This window comes from Quercus robur, chromosome 9 (assembly GCF_932294415.1).
Source record: "Quercus robur chromosome 9, dhQueRobu3.1, whole genome shotgun sequence".
NCBI lineage: Eukaryota > Viridiplantae > Streptophyta > Magnoliopsida > Fagales > Fagaceae > Quercus > Quercus robur.
In genome coordinates this window covers 33823348-33840443 of record NC_065542.1, presented here as the reverse complement: position 1 = coordinate 33840443, position 17096 = coordinate 33823348, and the positions used below count along the sequence as shown (strand labels likewise).

Genomic DNA, 17096 nt, shown 5'->3' with positions numbered 1-17096 from the left:
CTATCTCTAAACCAAAAAATGTTTAACGTCTGATTCTCTCTCTACGTTTCTCTCTCTCCGTTTCTCTCTCTTTGTCTCCTCCACCATTGTTTCACCTCTACAGGTTGCCAGCAGAAGGCAAAAGAAGAAAAAAAAAAAAAAAAAAAAAAAAAAAAAAAAAAAAAAAAAAAAAAAAAAAAAACAAGCCGAATAAGAAACCAAGCCGAATAAAAAACTAAGCCCAATATCAAATTTGATAATCTATGCATCGGAAGGGAATAAGAAAAAGAAACCAGAGGATACCAAATTGATCAAATATATGGGACGGTGAGGGTGCCCAATTGTTGACTTTCCCAGATTTTAATAATTCCAATTCATTCAAAGTTTCAATCTCAAATAAATAAATAAAATTTACTTTAAAAAATCATATTTACCACCAAAAAAAAAAAAGAGTCAAATGATGGATCATTGACATTTTTGTTCATAATACGGAAAGAGAGAAAATGTTATTAAAGTGGTAGTGTATTTTAGATGTAGACTATGGTATTAAAAGATCGTTAAATGCTTACCTTTCTTTTTCTTTTTGGGATAAATCATGCTCACCTTTGAACTTCAGGAAAGGATTCATGGATTGTTGTTGAAATTTTAGAGGGATCACAGCTTTTTGATCTGTTTGGGAATTATGTTTCTATAAGCTCTTATTATTCATGTACTTAGGAACCATTGTCAAGGCTCATTCTTTCATTTCGAGCATACGTGTATACTTGTCTACTGGTCTTGTCAAATATTTACTTTTTATTTTCTAATAAAATAATCGAAGTAAGTTTTTTAAGAGAGAGACCTATACTTTTTTGTGTTTTTTAGGTTAAGAGATAGGTATTGAATGTAATAAATAAGGGATAATTAATGAGATACTAATCAGAATATTAGCATTAATGAGTGTTTTTTTTTTACCATTGGATCTACTTAAATCCAATGGTTTAGAAAAGGTGTAACTCTAAAGAGTTACACTAGGTGTAACTCTAAAGAGTTACACTAGGTGTAACTCTAAAGAGTTACACTAGGTGTAACTTGAACCCATCTCTATATATATATATATATATATATAAAACCGAAGCTTTTGAAACTCCCACAATTTTTCACGTCAGCATAATATTAAAAAAATAAAAAAAAAAAAAAAAAAAAAACCAAAACCAAAAAAAAAAAAAAGTCATAAATTTTTAATTTTTAAATCTGATTTATTTCTTTTTTATTAAATATATATAGTCTCCTTCCACAAACCAAGTACTCTTCCCGATATAATTCTGAAACCAAAACCCTCTGAAACCAAAACACGCAAGGCAAAACCTCTCCTCTTGACAAAACTAAACCCAGCAACCCTCCTTTCGACATTACTCACCAAATGCAGAAACTATACACTCTCTCAAACGCAGATCCAAGCTATTTCACAGAAAGCTTGCAAGGGCACGACCATGGGAGCCAACGTTTTCAATCTCCGACCCAGCCTCCATATCAGAGCATTCTCTTTCGGTATCTCTCAATTAATCTATGAATAAACTCTTTTCCTATTGTCTTTAATTAGGTTTTTTTGTCAATTTAAGGATTTCGTCTTTAATCAGGTTTTGGTTTTTTTTTTTTTTTTTTTTTTTTTTTTTTTTTTTTTTTTTTTTTCAATTTAGGGATTTCAATTCCTAACCCCTTTTTCTCTCTATTCTTTTTTGTTGAAGTCAGGGAAACACTCATAGAAATTCAAATTCTACAGGTATTGTAAGAAAGTGGAGATGTATTGAAGAGCCTCCCAACCTTCAAAATTTGACAACAATCCTACAGGTTTTACTTTACCTATAAGTTTTGTTTTATTTTGCTATCTAGGTTTTTTAGCACATTTGATTTAGCTTAGCTTAATCATTTGTTTGATTGAATAATTATTTGGGCACCTAAAACGTCAGCGTTCTTCAATCCCCTGTTTTTTTTTTTTTTTTTTTTCAAACCTTCTACCTCTTCTGTACAAGTTCATGTCTTTTTTAATCAAATTTGTCAAATTTGTTTAGAAATCTGTAATTATAACTATTATCTTATAAATAGTTGATTCTTATTAGTCTTTTTTTTTTTTTTTTTTTTTTTTTTTTCACAGCTGTTCAATTTCTAAGTTTATTGCTATTGCCTTTCTCTTTATTCTTTTCCTCCATTCGAATCAGGGTTAAAGGTGTGGTATTCGTTTGCCTCTGTGATAATCTATATACATCTAATTTCTAACTATTTTAGTGTTCTCTCAATTTGAATTGTAATGTTTGCCTCTGTGATAATCTATGTACATGAAACTCAAATTTTAGTGTAGTTATATCAGTTTGTGCAGAAAAAATACAGCTGGTAGGTTTATGTTTTGACTGTTTCAAGTTCAGACTTAGAATAGTTTGGATTACTTAGCTTTTTTTGAATTTTAGTTTAGTTATATCAGTTTTAGTAGAAAAAAATACTTCAATTTATAAAAAGAAGGTTGTGTTCCTAAACAATGCTATTTTATGCATAATTGTTAAAACCTAAAGAAATCAACTATGATCAATCTATTTCCAAGCAAAAAGCAAAAAAAAAAAAAAAAAAAAAAAAAGAATTATTAGGTTTTAAAGATTGGTGAGATTTTTGTTTTAGGGGATGGAGTAGTGTTCTGATTAAGTTTTTGTGGGCGTGCAGGATAAGAGAGTGAATTGGCACTCTACTCCATTTGAGGCAAGGTTGGAGAGAGCTTTGAAAAGTGGTTCTGCTGAGGCTTAAACTACTCATACTCTTGGTGTATGTTAGACAAGCTTGTGAGTGATTTGGTGTTGGATTGTTGTTTTATGTTCTCAGTATCTATATTTTTTTATTCTTTTGTAAAATTCGATTTGGTTGTTTGTGACATCTGCTTGCCTGTTGTAATTTCATGATTTAATATAATTGAATTTATTCTTTTTAATTGTATCCATAATTCTTTCAGCTGCAATGTTGATTTATGATTTTATGAAGATCAGTTTAGTTTTTATATATTCTGGAAGACATTCCCTTCAGCTCCCAGGGAAAGTCCTACATTTTGTTTCTTGATTTACAGCTACCAAAACTTCGCCTCTCTCTCTGAGTTTCAGTCACTAGATCAGAATTTTATATAGTTTGATGACTTTTGGTCGGAGATTCCAGTAATGGTGGTACATTTTTGTCTAATCACAATTTGATTTCCAACATCACAACCTTTAATGGCTACTTTATGTAATATTAACAATTCTTATTGTTGGGGTCATTTATATATATATATATATAGATGACCCCAAACAATCCAGCTTTATGGATTTTCCTTTACTTCTTCTGATGTTTTCAATTCAAGTCTAAAATTCATTGTTCCATGTGTCAAGACTTGGTATTTTCTAAAGCACTTTGTGTTCTGCCACTTTCATTATAAATATGATTATGCTAATGAAATTCTTATGTGCTGTTTTAGTTGTGTTTCTTTTGTATCTGTAATTGAGTTTGTGCACACACTTAGATAAGTCTTAGGTTTGAAACTTTAGCTTCAAGTAAGTCACCTCATTGTTATGTTGTATTTTTCTGTGAGAAACCTGCTGTCATAGCAACTTATTCTCACTCTCACGCTCATTACATAAATCTCATACTTTGCTATTTCATTTGCCAATATATGTTTTTGTTCCATAGTTGAATAAAGAATTTGATGGAGTACTAAGTTATCCTAGATCTTTCTCATGTTCTCAACTCCAGTTTCAAGTCATTAGATTTTATGAGTCCGTGGATGACAGATGTGGTAGTGTGGACTATATATTATTGTAACTGAAAAATATGTGCCATATCAAATTATATGGCAATCAAAATTACTTTTGTTTGATATACTGTCCATCGAAGTGAATGTAATTATCTCATTGAGGGTTTGTACAATATTTTTTGAAGTGAGTTACATCTTCGATATTTTAAATAGATATTAAAATGGTGATAATCAATTTGAATTTTTTGTGTGTGGAAATTGAGCTATGGGTTTGAATTTGTTTAGTGGAAACTGAGCGAGGTGGAGTTATTTAAATAATTTATATTTCCCCTGTGTATGTTTAATAATTGCAGCAAATATATGGTTGCTATTTTAAATCTGCTTTTATGCTTGGAGTTTTAATATCATAGTATATTGTAGTGTTCAGGTTCCATTTCAATGGAAAAAGTTATTTTTGCTAAACAATGGATATAGCCTTAACCCTCGAAAATCCCTACCTTATTAAGTGGCTCAATTTCTATTTGTACTGATTACCAATCAAAAAGTAAATAAATGGGTAGAGGTACCAACAGGTTACAAGGAATAGTTAAAGAAAGTTGTAATTGTTACTTGATCTATCAATACCGTAATAAAAGAGAAGGAACTTATTAGCTTTCCAAATTTACCAAGGTTCCATTTTGTTAGCATGTGAAATTGGGGGGTGCTGAAAATTTTCCCCCTTTTGTGGTAAACTTAAAGTTACTTGCATGATCTACAGAAAATCCTTTCTAAGAAAATTGCAGGAAAAGGAATCTGATTCGATGGAAGATTGTTAGTTCTTTCACTTACAAAATTTTGATCTTAATCATCTATAATAAAATATTTACCCATGCCTTTGGACTAAAGTAACAATTATGCTTAATGTTTTGTAGGTAGGGGTTTAGCATTTTGATATCTAGCTTATCAGTAGCTTTCCTGTGCATCGCACGGGTTAGCGACTAGTTTTGCTAATAGCTATGCATTGCACGAGTTAACTAAAAAAAATAGTTTAAAATATAAGATACTATAATCAATATAGTTCAAAGTGCTCACATAAAAATATATCAGGTGATGGAAGAACTTGTAGATTGTAGTAGTCCTCACTAGGCCAAAATGGGCAAATGCCTTTTTCGCGCAAAATATACAACATTCTGCTCCCTTTTTCAAACTAATGAAAGAAATTCCTCTCTTTTATAACTCGATTTTCTCAAAATCGAGTTTCAATGTAAAACTCGATTTGTAGAAAATAGAGTATGGGGCGATCAAACTTAAAAAAAAAAAAAAATTGCATGGAACTCAAGTTCATGGAGCTCGAGTTCCATAAAAAACGCCATTATAGGGTTCTCTATGGAGCGATCAGACTTAAGAAAAAAACTTGCATGTTAAAATGCCACTATAGGGCTCCTTGTGGAGCGATCAGACTTAAGAAAAAAACTTGCATGTTTTAAAACGCCACTATAGTGCTTTAAAAAATTGCATGGAACTTGAGTTCATGGAGCTCGAGTTCCAGTATTTTTTTTTTTTAATTTTCAGTTTGTTATAACTCGACTGTTCAAAAATTGAGTTTTAAGTTGAAACTCGATTTTTAGAAAATTGAGTTTCAAAACAGGGGTATTTCCCTAATTAGTTTGGGAAAGGGGGCAAAACGCTGTATATTTTGCGCGAAAAGGGCATTTGCCCATTTTGGCCGTCCTCACTATGAGCCACATGGAAAGCCGATGAATAACATAAATTTTTTATCAAACAAAAAATTAACTTGCAAAAAATATTTTTGTTACATTTGCTCAATTTTTGATTGCAAGGTTTTTCATGTTGCGGAAGCACAATACTGTATTTGATCAATAGTGGATTCAGAAATTTATATTTAGGGGGACCAAACAAAAAATAATCTTTTTTATTTGTTTACAGGGACAAAGCCAAGACTTGGAGTTAAATGGGGTGGGTTTGTTGTTGGCTGTGTGCGACGGCTCCGATCTTTGGCTCTACTACTGCTTAGCCATTTGAGAATTTTTTTTTTTTTTTTTTTTTTTTTGGTGTGTGTGACTTTGATGTATATATCAATTATATTCATAGTATGCATAATAGTCTCAAATAGTATTGTAAATACAATTTAGTATATACGTTAAATATTTTATAACTCAATATGTTAAAAAAAAAAACGTATCTATTAAAATTAAACAATCAAGAGACAATATTGACAAAAAGAATAAGTCAATAGTTTATAATTTGGCCATAAACCTAGATTTTCAAAATAAATTATCATCCATTATTAAGTATAATGACTAAGATAAAAAATACTAATAAATCAAAGAATGTTAAATAGTAAACAAACAATCACTTAAATTTTAATACTAAAGAGGTTTAAAACTTGTGTTGTATATCCACGAGTTAGGCCCTTTTGGATATACACCATTGTTAGTTTCTTTAAGATATTTTCCTCTCTCTCCGTGTGTGTATGTGTTAAAAATGCTTAGTATTCTTAAAAAAAAAAAAAATACTAACCAATTACATGTTAATTATATTATATATATATTATATGATATATAATAGTATATTTTATTAGGTTTACTAGTAATTTATTATAGTTATAATGTTATATAATTTATTAATTATTTTAATAACAAATAAATATATATAAGAAGAAAATTCCAATAAAAAAAAAGATGAGAAGAAAAAATCTGGGAATTCTAACTAGTACACTTGCTTTTGCTTTTGTAGACTTTTATTCTTAATTATACAAGTGGTGGAGCCTTGGAGGTATTAATAAATCTAATTGGACTGTTGAATTAAAACGGAAAATGTTACACAATGCTTGTTTTTATAAATAATCGAAGAAGCGAAGAAGACAAGAAGTAAAGTAAAGTAAAATAGAGGAAAAAAGGTAGATCAGTTGAGACGTAGGAGAGAGAGAGTTAAAATGTCAAAGAGCTAGGTAGCTGGTCCTTGAAAATTGTTAAATTAATTGGTTGGGATAAATCGTATCTCAATATAGAAAAAAAATTTGAGTTTTATTAATCTGAATAATAGTCTGATGATTATCTCTGGAAGCTACATAAAATATAAATACTAAAAAGATAAAAACCTAGGATGACTAAGAAAACTTCCAAAATGTTAATTCATGCCAATCACAAAATTAAGTGGCAAAGTACTGATTTTTGTCTAAACTAGCAAAATTGAGTTACTTGTGCTGTGATAATTTCAAGAGCCCTTGCTGCTCTAGGAAAGTATGCTTTGTATATTCTACATCAGTTTTAACTAGAAGACTCTTTTAGCTTTAACGAAAACTAGGTTGTAACTTATGTTTACACAGAAATATTCAAAGATAGTGATGATGAGTTGATCTTACCTAGGTAAGTAACATGGTCATTGTGGTTTTGCGTAGTATTATGAATTTGTCACTTCACACCAAATTTTAAAAATTTAATTTGGATTATGATTATACTTTAATATAATATATATGATTGAATATTTGTCATAACTATTCATTGTGATTATGTGTGCTTTTCTTAATATTTGTGGGTAATTCAAAATTTTTTTTTCTAACAATATATGAAACAAAATTATTAAATACTCTTTAACTTATACCTCTTGAAAACGTGTTAACAAAACCATAATTTAAATATGAAGTGTAGAAATTTGGCCTATCTAAACTTGCCATAATACCATTATTAGAAGGTTGAGCATATATTCAATCATTTGAACATCTTAAAAAAAAAAAAAAAAAACCTCACAGGTAATTAATAACATGTAACTTATTGTAACATATTAATTATTAAAATGGTTTCAAGGATTTAAAATTTTAAAAGAATGCAATGCTAAATTATCATTAAAATATTTTGCAAAATTACTAAACTTATGAAAATTAACTTGATTAAGATTAAATTCAAATTAAATTTATATTTTAACAGGAGTACCTTATAGCATGAAATTCTTATAAACATTACATGACACTAATAATAATTCACTAATTGTAGTAATCATGCAAGACACAATTCAAATTGACAAGCACACATAATAAATTAAAATACAAATAGAATACCATCCAAAAGATATTATAATCTTAAAAGAAAATAACGTTGAGAAATTTCGTTTTGTTTTGTTTTTGTTTTGTTTTTTTTTTTTTTTTTTTCTAAAATTTATGTGAATATTTTTCAAGTTTTTTTTTTTTGTTGAGGATTTTTTATTTGATGCCCAAAACAAATCCTTTTGACTGCTGTGGGCATTCTTTGAAGGTTGTGGGCATCAAGAACTAACCTAGAAATATACATATGATTATTTACCAAACTGAAGATTTGAAATGATGTCAATACCTCAACAATGCTCATACAAAATTTGCTGCCAAAATTAACAAATACAGATAATAGGGGTAATCTCAATTTGGAAAAAAAAAAAAAAAAAAAAAAAAATATATATATATATATATATTTTGGGGAACAAATGCAGTGCGGGTTAGATTTTTGTCCATATTCTATTCTTTAGCTTCTTTTAGTAAACTTAGTTATGCTATGAGATGTATCATTGAACTCGTAGTAGCCATATTTTCTCTCCTTGCAATATGAATTACTTCAGTTTCAAACTTGCACAATTAAGTTACAAAATATAGTTTTGCATGGTTATCACCAGTAGCTTGATATTGACACTGTGAACAGCTAATTAGTTAGTTGACTGAATTTATAATTGATCTATATTGTTCAGAAATACATGGATACTTGTTGAGGATTTGGCTGACCCCGAGTAATTGGCCTAGGCTATGTGGATTTGTATTTATGGAGCATTTGGATGCCACTTGACTATTGTGAGTTGTCTTTCTTCGTAGGATGCCAAATAAGTCCATTGTGCTTCTAATCCCATTATGTATTCTTTATGTTTTCCTCAACTTGGTTTAATGGAAACACTAATATTATTTGTGGGCATAGCCATCAGTGTTGACTCCTTGTTGAATCTTGAACTTCTATATATGTTGCTCTGCAGGACGTGATAGATTTATACAATTTTCTTCAGAAATTCATGGTCACCCTCTTAATGAAACTTTCTCTTTTATATCAGTTTGTTGGTGACTTTGTTTAATGAATCAAGTCATTTGATATATGACTAATTTTTATATTTACGCACATGAAATGATGGAGTTCGGAAGAGGCATGATTTGTTTGATTTTAGTAATTAATTTTGGCACTAACAGGGACAAAAGTAGCATTGAATCATTTATAAAATTTTAGGGATTAAATTGACATCACTAATAGTTTTTCATTCATAATGAAGGTGCAAAATAATAATTTCACTTTATGTACATTATATTTTAAATTACATGGCAAGGATCAATGTTGTGCTGTTCAAATATATATATATATAGGTAAAGTTGAGAAAAAATCCAATTAGATTTCAAATTGGAATTTAATTAGAGTCTAATTTTGTGCCACGTGTCCCATCTAATCTAAATTTCTTAAAAATTTAAATGACCGAAAAACATACATAGTAGTTGATAGTTGGTCATAAGAATATTATACTCAATTAAAAAAAAAAGTAATAGGGTAAATTGCAAATTACACCCCTAAAGTTTGGGGTTGACTGGATTTTACACTCCAAAATTTCAGAAACTTGATTTTACACCTTGAAGTTTGGTTCCGTTAGCAATTTACACCCTGTAGTTAGTTTTTACTGTTAAGTGATACATGTGCATGCTGACGTGTTCTATTTTTACCAAATCAACCTCAAAACTATGCCTTTTCAATGAAAAATAAAAACGTACCTGTCACTATACAAATGGTACTGTTTTGCCCAAGCTAAAACACAAAAAATCCAATCCTAAAACAACACCATTTTAGCCTAATTCTAAAATCTAAAATCTCAAATCAGTCACTCATATCATTAGCTATTCCCAAATCTCAGAGTAAGCCTCATCGTGAATCGATCCACTTGAAAGGTACCGACGATAGCAGCTCATCGTGAACCCATCATCCTAGTGGTAGCGGCCTCATCGTGAACCTGAAAAATGTCCTCGGCTTCTGTGAACCTCAGCCATCAACCCAACAGCGACCACGGCAATGGCCATAGCAATGGTGAGGTTTGATTACTGTTTGATATGATATGGTTTAGGCTATTTTCATAGCTATTGATGATTTTTCATAATTCATTTTTTTTTAAATTAAGTTTTGATTATTGTTTATATTCACTATTACAGACCCGTGTAAAAGATTATGATGATGACTGTAAGTTCTAAACTAATTATGGTGTAGAAAAGCTCGCATTGTGTCAACTTGAGATTAGGTTGTTAAGAACTTGGATTATTGTTGAATGGTTAGGCAAATCCATGATTGTTGATTGGTTAGGCAAACCCATGATTGTTGACCTGAGTTCTAAACTGATTGATGTGTTAAGCACTTGGATTATTGTTGATTGGTTTGACAAACCCATGATTGTTCTATTGCGTAGATGATTTCAACATCTCATAGATTTCCATATTGGAATGAGATTGGTTTTTTTTATTTTATTTTTTATTTTTTATAATTTTTATTTTTATAGATGATTGGTTTTTCATGATGAGTCGCTGGAATGAGATTGGTTATTTTATTTTATTTTTTATTTTTTATAATTTTTATTTTTATAGATGATTGGTTTTTCATGATGAGTCGCTGCTGCCGGTACCTTTTAGGTGGATGGCTTCACGATGAGGCTTGCTCAGAGATTTGGGAATACCTGATAATATGAGTGACTAATTGGAGATTTTAGAATTAGGCTAAAATAGTGTAGTTTTAGGATTGGATTTTTTTGTGTTTTAGCATGGGCAAAACGGTATCATTTGTAACGTACTAGGTAAGTTTTTATTTTTCATGGAAATGCATAGTTTTGAGATTGATTTGGCAAAAATAAAAATACGTTAGCATGCACATGTGTCACTTAACAGCAGAAACTAACTGTAGGGTGTAAATTGCTAACAGAACCAAATTTCAGGGTGTAAAATCAAGTTTCTGAAATTTTAAGGTGTAAAATTCAGTCGACCCCAAACTTTAGGAGTATAATTTGCAATTTACCCATAATAATAATAATAATGATGGCAAGACATAAACGCACGTTGATAATTGATTATTGGCACAAAAATATAACACAAAGTATGTGAATATATAGTAGAGCATAAAAACTAAACACTGTAGTATGAATTATTCGTGATAATTCAGTGATAATCGGTGGATTCTCTAAAAACAATTGCCAGTTTCTTAGATGAGTTGTGGGCATTGCGTGATGGACTTCTCATGTGCCAAAACCTCCATTTAATAGCTGTAGAGATAGACTTAGATGTAAAGCTATTGTTGATTCGATAGCTAATCCTAATTACTCTAATCTTGTCTTCTATTGCATGTGGATGACAGCATACTTTTCACTTCCCAGCTTCCCAAAATTAGCATCTATGAGTTATTCCATTTAAGTGAGTTATTATTACATTCATTCTTAAAAAAAAAAAAGGTGAGTTATTACAAACAAAAATCAAAGAGTCTAGAATTAATGAACATAATTTTTTAAAAAATAAAAAATGGACAATATACTTTTTCTACCTAATAATATTCTTAAAAGATTTTTTTAAAGAGTTAAAAAAAAAATATAAGAATGACTATCAATAATATTTAGATAATATATCTAAGAATTATACTATAGATTTTAATATATATTTTGTGTATATATATATATATATATACGCACCAGGATACAAGTTAAATCTATATTAAAAAGTTGTTTGAAGTGAAGTTTCCCAAAAAAAAAAAAAAAAAAAAGAAAAAAAAGAAGAAGAAGGAAGATATCCCATTATTTATATTCTAATTTGTCACAAAATTATACAAACTTCGTGTACGGAAGTACCATGTGGACAAACGGGCCGGTCTGGTCACCGGTGGTTACTTGTTTGAATTTGAGAGCAAGAATCGGGGGAGCAGCAAAATAAAAAAGATACAGCGCATTATCCACACAATAAAAAATAAAATAAAATAAACTACATAGTACGTTTTTATTTTTATTTTTAATTTTTAAGAAGATACGTAGTCAATGGTGTAATGCATACCACGAGAGAGGGGAAAAAAAAAAAGAATAAGTAGTACCAGTTTCTTAAAAAAAAAGAGAGTCTAATATTACAAACTTTTCCACAATTTTGCTGCAACTTTACTTCGTAGCGACTTGTGAATAGTGGAAATAAAATGGTGATTTCATGTGGGTTCATGATTTTACTACTCAAAAGTTGCTCTGTAGTAAAGTTGTGGAAAAATTTGTGATACTAAACTTACACAAAAATTAATAAAGCCAAACATAATTGTCTTTTCAAACAAGAGAACTGGTATATTTAAAATATTTTCATAACAATTTTAAAATAAATTTTAGAGAACTGCTATGTGAGTAACATTTTCACAATATTTTTATAATAAATCTTAGATGACAGGTTGTTAGTAGTTCTAATTTCAATCAACAATTGAAATTACTTTTTTGCTCATTAATAACAGTCAATAATAACCGATCACATAATATCAGTTTTGAAAGTGTTATGAAAATATTGTGGACATAGTATTTCTCTAAATTTTAGGTGGTAAGTTATTAATGGTTCTAATTTGAACTCACAGCTAAAATTACTTTTTTACTCGTCAATAATAGTGATAATAACTTATTACCTATGATTTATTGTGAAAATGTTATGAAATTATTGTGAATCAAAACATTTTTCTTTCAAACAAACAATTAAACATGTCATATATATATATATATATATATATATACATCAACACAAATTTGACATTTGTAGATGTGTCAAATTGTTAGTAATAGGGAAAAAAAAAAAAATGTTAGTGATGGCCAAGACAAGGACAAGTACAAGCTTGCCATAAAAAACATTATCAAATTTTTTGTTTATATATAGTATTGCTCTAGAAAATATAATAAAGTGAAACAAAATTGTCTTTTCAAGCAAAAAGTAGAACATAATTTATTACAAAATTTATTTATTACCATGCTTTTTCTTGAATAAAAAATACCCGATCTAACTTTTAGTGTACAATTTATATATATATATATATATATATATTTTTTTTAGGGGGTTAAAGATCAGTTTTATTCTTCACAAGAAGACCCACCCCAACCTTGGGGACCTGAACCGAGTCTCACACACGCATACGTGCACGGGGGAGGTACCATCTGGAACAATGGGTCCGGTGGTTACTTGTTTTGACTTTGAGTGTGCGACACTGACAGCAAGAATCGAGGGGCAGCAAATTAATAAGGAACAGGGCATCATCCATACAATAAATAATGAATGAAATTGTGTGGTGTCAGCAAATTAATAAGGCACGTGGTATGTTTTATTATTATTATTTTTTTTTATGAGAGATACCTGGTACCTACATAAACAATGATGCAATCCACGCACAACGAGAGGGGATCAAAATAATAAAGTGAAACGAAATTGTCAATTTCAAACAAACAGCCACCTCAATACATATATTATTATAGAAAATATTAATAGATGTACTAAAATATTAGCTTAAGAAATATTTTTAGATTGTAAACAAAATTTAACAAATATTTCTAATAAAAATGGCAAAACTTTATTAAAAATAATTTATTAATTTCGTATGAGTCAATTATCGTAAAGTCTTTTGACTTGTATTTGATGGCCACATAAGGTATACCATGTTCAATTTTAAGAATTTTTTTTTTTTTTTTTTTTTTGGTTTCATTTTGGTGAACAATCTTAATATTTTTAACTTTATAAAATTATCAAAACTATTATATAAAATTAATATCACTGTGAAGTGTGAATGAAATTAATGGGTTCAAAAGCCAGTGACCGAGTCAGTAGACAATTATATGAATCCGATTACTTACGAGTTACAAACTATGAATTATATATCAGACAACTTACGTAGCTTTTCTTATAAAAAATTTCTTAAAATTATTTGGGTCAGTGACGCAAATAGATTATAATGATTATTTTTTTGCTGGATGGCGTAAGCACAGAGGAGCATAAAAATATTATACTCAATTTATAAAAATTGAATAATAATTTTCCAAAAAATAAAAAAAGGGCTAGACAAAAACATGCGTAGATATATAATTGACAGTTGGCATAAAAATATTATACAAAGTACGTGGATATATAGCGGAGCATAAAAATTACACACAAGTTTCATAAATAAGTAGTGAAGGCTGTGAAACACAAAAGATTCTTAAATTATACCACTGTACACTATTGGTGTGATGGTCACTCTACAAGTATAAATAATTATGGGGTGTGAGGGGCAAGAGTCATATACACTTAAATTAGACTAAAGTAGAATTTCTATATTATATATATATATATATATATATAAAAGATTCTTAAATTATGCCATGGAAAGTTTAAATAATTAATGAATTATTACCCCATATCTTTGTAGGCTAAGAAGTAAGAGAGTGCTTGAACTAGTGAACTCCAGTCCAAACTGGGATGTGAAATAGTATATTTAGTGCAAACGCTATATGACATGTTGTATATTGTCTTGTTGTATATTGTCTTGTTGCTTGTTTATTTGATATGTTATTCTTCCCTCAATTTAAGTATGAACAAGGAGACATGGATGAGAGGAAAATTTTAGAATGATAAGACTAGTACATGCATGAATGTAAGGATATCATTTTTTTATTTTTTATTTTTGTTGAAAAGACAATTTTATTGTTTTACCTTCAGGTATATCAGCGCATATTACAGCAAACTCGGCTAGCAACCATAAGCAATACTTCACAAATTTTGGGCATTCAGCCTTCCATAATTCTGAAATGTGTTTGCCTGTGGAGATATGCAAACAAATTCTTAGCTTGATTAGTTACTAGTAGAAAATAAATTGTCCAGAACGATAATAACTATTATCAATTGGCTATTTTCGTCTAGAATCTGTTTGCTGTGCATCTTACCGGTGCTTACACCAAGATTTGCAGCTAGCATTTGAATTATGAGCGCAAAGATAAATCCAATAAGTATCACCCATAGTTGCTGAAAATAACAAATAGCACAACCATGCTTAGTATTTCTCTTGTAAACTGATCTAATGATTTTGGCCTTTCATGTTAAAGTACATTTTTTGTTCTTAAAATTTTCAAGTTGTTTTCATTTTAGTCATTTATGTAAATTTTCATTTTGAATGAAAATTTATAAACTTAGAGGGCCAATATGAAAACTGAATTAAACATGAAGAGTTAAAATGAAATTTTAAAACGAAAATGACTAGAATAAAACAGCCTCAAACTTTAAGAGTCAAAAGTAAATATGAACCTAAATAAGTTACAGTACCTTAAATTTGTGTCATGAGTAGTTTATCTTTGATAGAAAATGAAATACTTATCATTTACCTTTTCATTTCAACAAAACTGTTTTTTTTTTTTTTTGGTAAAAATTTCAACAAAACTTTGTATTCTTGTCAAAGTATTAATTCATTGTTGTACGTTAATGGGGGTAAATGCACTAAAATTCATGTATCAATCTTTAGGCAGTGCGCTAATTATTCATGTAAAATAAATGTATAAGGGCTGCTATACGGTTGCTCCCTCCACCCCATGATGATGGAGGGAGCAATCGTATAGCAGCCGTTATACATTTATTTGGGGAGACCAGAGAATCCTGATGATTAAACTTTTTGTCGGAACTATTAGTGATATTTGGGGGAGGGGTTTCCTCCAGATTAAGGGCTGCTACACGGTTGCTCCCTCCACCCCATGATGATGATGATGGTACAACTTCCGTTATTTGATGCTGTTGCAGTTGGCTTCTCATTCTCTCTCTGTCTCTCTGTTTCTCTCTTTCAACTTTGATTTAACTACTGAATGTGAAAGCCTCAAATGGAGCTCCTTTAATTATAGTGCATGTGGACATGTCACACTCTTCTCTCTCTCAATATATTTTTTGATAGAGAAATAAATCTGTCACTTTTAGATCCTTCTGTCTAGAAGAAGTGTGCTGTCTTAAAAAAAAAGAAAAAAAAAAAGAAGAAGATATAGATCTAAGAATATGATGTTTGCACTCCTTGGCAAAAGATGTTTGGTAGAGTATTTTAAATAACACTTTTCAGTGTTTAAACAATATTACATGCATTTTTACACACTTTTTCTTCCACACGCATTTTCAAAAAACACAAACAAAGTTATTAGAATAATATTACCAACCGGATCTTCCTCTTTTTATATTAAAGTACACATTTGAGTTATTCTTGTTTTTGAAATAGTTAAAAATTAATTTTATATATATGCTATAGGTTAACCGGTTTCCCTAAACCCGCCCCCAAGTATTATTGTCACCTGCATATATAATGACTTAAACAGAATCGTTGACTTATAGACAGAAGAATTCAGAATAATTTTGCTAATGGATATGCATTCCCTGAGTTAAGTTAAAAAAAAATGACTTAAACAGAATCGTTGACTTATAGACAGAAGAATACAGAATAATTTTGCTAATGGATATGCATTGCCTGAGTTAAGTAAAAAAAATAGTTTAAAATATAAGGAACTATAATCATTATAGATCAAGGTGCTCACATAAAAAAACAAAAAAAAAGCTATGGTGATGAAAGAACAACTTGTAGTAGCACTCACAATGGGAATAAATTATACGGTCTTCGTGATAGACTACATTATTTATCTATCATTCTACTAAAAGACTCTTATTTATTTAAAATTGCTGAGTCAATTTAAAAAGGAAGTCAATTTTTGTTTAAAATTTTATTTTTATTATAAATTGACTCAGTAATTTTAAACAGGTGGCAGTTTTTAGTGGAATCATGAGTAAATGACGTGATCCTACATGAGGATAGTATAATTTATTGACAATGTGCCACATGAAAAGCCAATATATAATATTTTGGTAGAAAAAACCTAAAGGGTGAACAATTATTTTTGGTAAAATAATATTTCATGTAAAAAGATCATTTCTGTAAGGTTGAATATAATCAACCATTTTGTTGGCTTTATTCCGTGCCAATTTGCTTGTAATTCAGCACTTAGAAACCCTATATTTATGTGGAAATTATGTAAGGGTAGTGTGTGAGAGAGTGTGAAGAAATGCTCAAGACTGTGTACTAAAGTAAGAACTTGCGACTGGATCTCGCGGGTGGCTCGCGACTGGCATGCCGCCAGAGGATGCACACGAGTGAAGCATGCAGAGAAGCTGAATCGTCATGCCAGCTATAGCACTACAGGACAAAAAGTCCAGACTGGCCATTCAGTTAGCTCACAGCTTAAACTTGTGACTCAGTAAAGTCGCGAGGCCAAGTTGCCAGCTAGCTTTATTTTGAAAAACTGACTTTTCGCATTCCATTCTTACACAAGTATAAATACCCCTTATACTCATGAAATG

General features: G+C 29.8%; 1 protein-coding gene across 1 annotated transcript in view; it reads left to right on the top strand.

Moving 5' to 3' along the window:
- Positions 1 to 17096, top strand: part of LOC126698148 (SWI/SNF complex subunit SWI3C) — an 88379-nt gene that overhangs the window by 27130 nt on the left and 44153 nt on the right. The gene's annotated exons all lie outside the window — the stretch shown is intronic.